The sequence below is a fragment of the Cupressus sempervirens genome, chromosome 4, assembly GCF_028749045.1.
Source record: "Cupressus sempervirens isolate cs-2001-9-10 chromosome 4, ASM2874904v1, whole genome shotgun sequence".
NCBI lineage: Eukaryota > Viridiplantae > Streptophyta > Pinopsida > Cupressales > Cupressaceae > Cupressus > Cupressus sempervirens.
The window spans coordinates 296626827-296632386 of record NC_143121.1 but is presented as its reverse complement, the minus strand read 5'-3'; the positions used below and the strand labels follow the sequence as shown (position 1 = coordinate 296632386).

Below are 5560 nucleotides of genomic sequence, written 5' to 3'. Positions count from 1 at the left end.
AATCCAAATCCACATGTCTTTAAGGGAAGAAGAGATGGAAAAAGGAACACCCATATATCACACAACCTTATGAGAACCCCCCAGGAATAACCAGTATGTAGAAGCCAATCTGGGGGTTTCTCTTTCCATCCAAGCATGATGGATTTGGATGTGGAGATGCAAGCACCCAAAAGAATTCCAAAGATTTCAAGCTTTTGATTAAGATGTTGAATATTAGGATATGAAAGCTCAAGGAAGAGCAAAGTGTCATCAGTAAATTGAATATTAAGAAGTTTAGAATCTTTAGGCAGGGTGATTCCTTTGACTTTAGGGGATAGAGTATCATCTCTGAGAAGGTAGAACAGAGTATCATAAGCAATCACGAATAGGGTAGGAGCAAGAGGACATCCTTGCCTAATGGAACGAGAAAGGGAGATAGGGTTAGAAAGATTACCATTGACTTCAATCATGGTAGAGGAGTCTTTAAGAAGAACTTGGACATATCTGGAGAATTCATTCGGGAAACCAAAAGCATGAAGAATGGTAAGGATGAAGTCCCATTCAACTCTATCATAAGCTTTTTCAAAATCTAGGAGAAACATGGCAAAGTTTTTATTAGAGGACTTAGCCCATTCCATAGACTCCCAATTGGTGATAAGGTTTTCTAAAATATATCTCCCCTTGATAAAACCAATCTAGGTGGAGCAAATAAAGTTGGGCAAAACATTCACCAGCTAAGAAACTAGGGCTTTAGCAAGGATTTTGTAAGAAACATTAAGAAGGGTGATAGGGCACCAGTTTTTAATTAGGGATTTATCCCCATCTTTCAGAATAAGTTTAATAATCCCCATATTAATAGATTTACCAAGGGTACTTAAATCAAAAGCTTTAGAATATAGGTCAAAAAGATCCTTAGCAATCCAATCTATATTGGTTTTATAAAATTTAGTAGGAAGACCATCAGTGCCAAGTGCTTTATCAACCTTAAGAGCCGATATAGCATATGTAATTTCTTGGAGGGAAATCCTAGCTTAAGGATAGAGGCATCTTCATCAGATATTCTCCTAGGAATAACATCTTTACATTTATTCCTATTGTCCCTAGCAAGATCACTATCTTCAAAAGTGAATAAAGATTTATAAATTTTTTCAAAAGCAACAGAAATGTTGTTAATATTAGTAAGTTCTTGATCATCAACAACAATCCTGTCAATTTTTTCTCTAGGTTGTTTTGCTTCAATAAGTTGAAGAAATTTTTTGATCCTTTATCACCATACTTCAGCCACTGATGATGAGCTCTAACAGAGGCCCCTCTAATTTTAGTATGTTGATGCTTCCTCAAAGAGTCCCTAGCAATCGAGGCACGCTCAATGTGCGTATTAGAAGTGGGATTTAATTGGGCATCTAACTCAACATTCTGCAGACACTCATATAAACTGTTGGAGAGATTATATAGCTAGTTCTAGAGGGAAATCATTCAACAACCAAAATAAATAACCTCTTAACATAAAACATAGAATTTTTCACCTTTCTCTTGAAAAAAACCTCTCTCAAAGCTTCTATCTCCCTTCAAGATTCTCAATTTAATCATATATAAAGATATACACTTCTACTCTTTTTAAATAAGTTATCTTTGCCCCAAACTTGTGCATACAAATTATGACTTTACCGTTTGTTTACATCTCATTTAATTAGTTTGTGGATTCTCCCAAAAATGACCATGACACACAAATATCATTTCTCCTAGCAAAATAGAAACTTTCTCTTTTTCATTTATCTTTATAAAAATAAAATAATAAAAGTTCTTAGAAGTTATTTATTAACTATTCATTTTATAGGAATATGAATAAAGATAAATATGGTAACTTTCTATTTCTAATTTTAGATTCTGGAAAAAAAATTACAGGTAAGAGGATGACAATTTTTCGATAACAAAACAAATCTATTGGCTTAAAAATAACGAAAACCATAATTAATTCAAAAATAAATAAAAATTATTATGATAGTATTTTACAAAAGTGTGTACTTTTTTACTTTTGATAAAAACTTAAAACAACTCATAATATTTAGCTTGAGGCGAGGCTTTGTACTTATCTTGCATATTATGTTAATCTATGCCAAAACACATACAAGAATTCATAATGATTACTAAAAATCTAAAAAAAATTAAAAGATTAAAAAATATAATTAAAAAGATCAAAAAATATAATTAAAAGAGAATCGACATAAAATTTAGTTAAAAATTAATTTTACATGGGATAACTTATTGCAATACTAAAGAAAAGTTAGACAAGAGAAACCCTAAATAAGAGCTTTGGAGAGCTTTAGTCCTGCCTTGTGAAGAAAACAATAGAATACAAATATTTTTATTTTGAAATTGAAAAATGATTTTAGAAATTTATAAGTACATATTAAACTAGTTAAATTAATTATCATAGTAATTAAAAAAAAAAAAACAATTCTCTATTATGTTGGAATTAAAACATTTAGCAAATATAGATAAAGCTTACAATAGTAATTTGTGAGGTTTTAGTTTTGGTCTATTTATTTTACCAAATAATAATTAATCTAGACTAATTTATTATTAAAATTGATTTAAAATAAAATATTAAAAATGACAATTTAAATTTAAGAAATTATTAGAAAATTATACTTTTTAAAGTTTTATTAATTATTATAAGTATAAAATAAGGAAAATCTTTACATGATTAATATATTATATCAGTTTTTTTAAATTTAAAAATTTAGTTTTTAAAAGACTTTATTGCAACTTCCTATTAAAAGTTGCTTATAAGATTAGAAAAATTGTTTAAAAAAAAAATTAGGTTGAATTTTTCCAATATATTTGTTCTCATAATAGAAAGTCCATTCTTTGTCAAAATAGTGTCCATTAATTCTAAGCTATTCGACAAATACCAATACCTTCGATTATAATCGAGAAATTTGGTTGAGTACTATTAAAATATCTATTGATTTTTTTTGAATTATTAAATTAAAAAAACAATAAAAACCACAGCAAAATTGTCAAGGCCGATCAGAAAAAAATAATTGAATATAAAAATAAAGGACAAGCAAAACATCGTAAAGATAGAGAAAAGTAAAATTATAAAAATCAAACTAATAGTAAAACATTCTCCGAAAACATTAGTTCCCGCCTATAAATAGGCGGGACTAATAAACTAGGGTTGAAAGGCAACAGAAACCCATAAGTAGGGTTTATCGCTCAATTTTGCTTCGAAAAAAAGCTTTCGAATTGAGTCGAGTAGGAAGCAATGGCGAGTATAGTTGATCGTTTGAGCGACTTACCTGACAGTTTATTGTGCTGCAACATTCTCTCTCTCCTTCCTCTTAATGCCGCTATTCGCACCTCCGTCCTTTGCACTAGATGGTGACACCTCTGGAAGCATATGCCCTGTCTCGATTTCTCTGATTTATCTGTAAATTCGCTGAATTGTCCTTATGGAGTGCAAAGAAAACGGGTAAAGCATATAGTCGATAATATTCTTCTCAGCCTAACTAAAGTGGATGCTAAAGGAGTTAAACGTGTGAGGCTTGATATCGGCTATAGTGAAATTCATGTACCACTTTCTCTTTTTACCATTCTCTCGAGGATTTGGAGCTTGGAGGTTTTACGTTTTCAAAAATACCCAGTTTCTTTAGGGGTTTCTTGTCCTTTAAAATATGCAATTTGTTTAGGATTGAAAATTTGACTGATGATAAGCTTGAACAATTCATTGCAATATGTCCGCATCTTCAGGAATTGCTGCTGGAAAGCTGTTATCAGCTGGAAAATTTAATTATTAGGGCTCCACATCTTGACAGCTTGGATTTGGCAGATTTGACAATAAAGTCATTGACAGTAGACTGTCCTCGACTGGTCAATCTCGAAGTGGAGTTTTGTGACAGCCTAACTAAATTGCAGCTAAATTTGTTTGCATTTGTACAAGATATAACTGCTAAAGATTCTGGGTCGTTTGGAGGAGCTTCTATAATAAAATCATTAAAAACATTATCCTCTATGACGTCGCCATTGCTTTTACGTCGTCCTTTGCTTACCCTAGATGGCAGTTTTCCTGTTCTTGAAGAACTTAAATCAACCGCCGCCATGTTCAAGGTTAGTAATTTCCTTTCTCTTTTTAGTTATCAACATATTGATTTAACATAAATAACCTGCACTATTTTGAAATTTCAGTACATGACATTAGGCAAGATGGTACCAAAGCAAGATGTAGCAGGGCAAAATTTGCTGGCTCACACAAAGTTTCCAAATTTGAAGATGGTACACATTGACATAACATTAGAGATGAGGCAAGATGAAATAGATTTCCTGGCTTTCCTTCTAGCAAATACTCCATCCTTGAAAGTTATGAGTGTCATTGTACCTCACTGCCCCAAAAACATCCACAACAAGATGTTCAAAGATCAAGTGCTGCATTTAGATAGGGTGTCCCTTGGGGCAGACATTAGAATATTGAATAACAGAGAGGTAATTGATGCAATCTGCATGGAAATGCCGCCTTCTGCCTACTACAATTCACAGGATTCAGATTAGAAGAAAGAAGAAGCTAACATGCCCTCTGTTTTTATTGGTTGTAAAAGGCCTATATGAGATATATTATGGGAATCGCAAATTTTTTTGATAGAAGAACATCATCTAACAACAATACACAGTTCTTAATGATTTCAAACTCAAGAGAGATTACTCTTCCGTGAAGTCTACAACAAACATTTTCTGGTTTAGGACCGGCAATTAGTAAAGGAGGAATGATCAGGAAGGAATCTTGCTTCATTGATTCAGAGGAAAGGGCAGCTTGTGTTAAGAGTTTTTTTGGAGCATCATGACTCATGCTGCCCAACTAGCTTGGTGTTTTCTTGTCTTTCTAGTTGACTTATATTTGTTAGTTTTGGAATTACATATGTTGGTTTGCAGCACTATTGGTTTGGTTGGTCTTCTTCACTGAATCCTTATTCATCTTTGTGAAGGGTTTGACTGTTTGGCCCCTTTCAAAACTCTTCCTTACCATTAATTAAAAATTAAAAATATATAATTTGGTGTGTCATTTTTTTATTGTAAGCTCCACTTTAAGTTGACTCTCGGTTGCTTCATATTATTTAGGATTATGGTAGAATGTTTTAAGATTAGACCTTTCTTTTGTGATATGCATATCACATCAGTAGAAGGACACATAATTTAAATGAACGTTACGGTGTACACACGGTCTCTTTCTAAAAGATGAACATGGATTACAAATGCATGTCTACCCCTAGTAGGTTTTCTTTTATGATACTTCTAGATTCATCTGTGATTGTTAGTGGCAACTCTTGTCTAAACTTTCCAAGTTCTCCTATTACGAGAAGGGTTGACTTGTACTACCTCATATTATTATACTACTTGTCATTACGTAGTCTAATTTGGTCTATTTTGAGAGGAAAGGGTGGTACCTGAAATTTAAGATTTGGGGGCACGCTGGCCTGAATGCTGCAACTTTTTTCAACTGAAGATTGTGGTTTCTCATTCTTATCTTGAGGGACACTTGTTATTGTTGGATTTTCATTTGTTATGTCTAAGATTCATGTTCACA

The 5560-nt window shown here is 32.3% G+C and overlaps 1 pseudogene across 1 annotated transcript; it reads left to right on the top strand.

The window, feature by feature from the left end:
• Positions 1 to 3122: 3122 nt before the first annotated feature.
• LOC149561178 (F-box/FBD/LRR-repeat protein At1g13570-like) lies at positions 3123 to 5038 on the top strand (annotated as a pseudogene). Its single transcript, XR_016363785.1, has 2 exons — positions 3123 to 4092; positions 4171 to 5038. The product of XR_016363785.1 is annotated as an F-box/FBD/LRR-repeat protein At1g13570-like (transcript).
• The last annotated feature ends 522 nt before the right edge of the window (positions 5039 to 5560 follow it).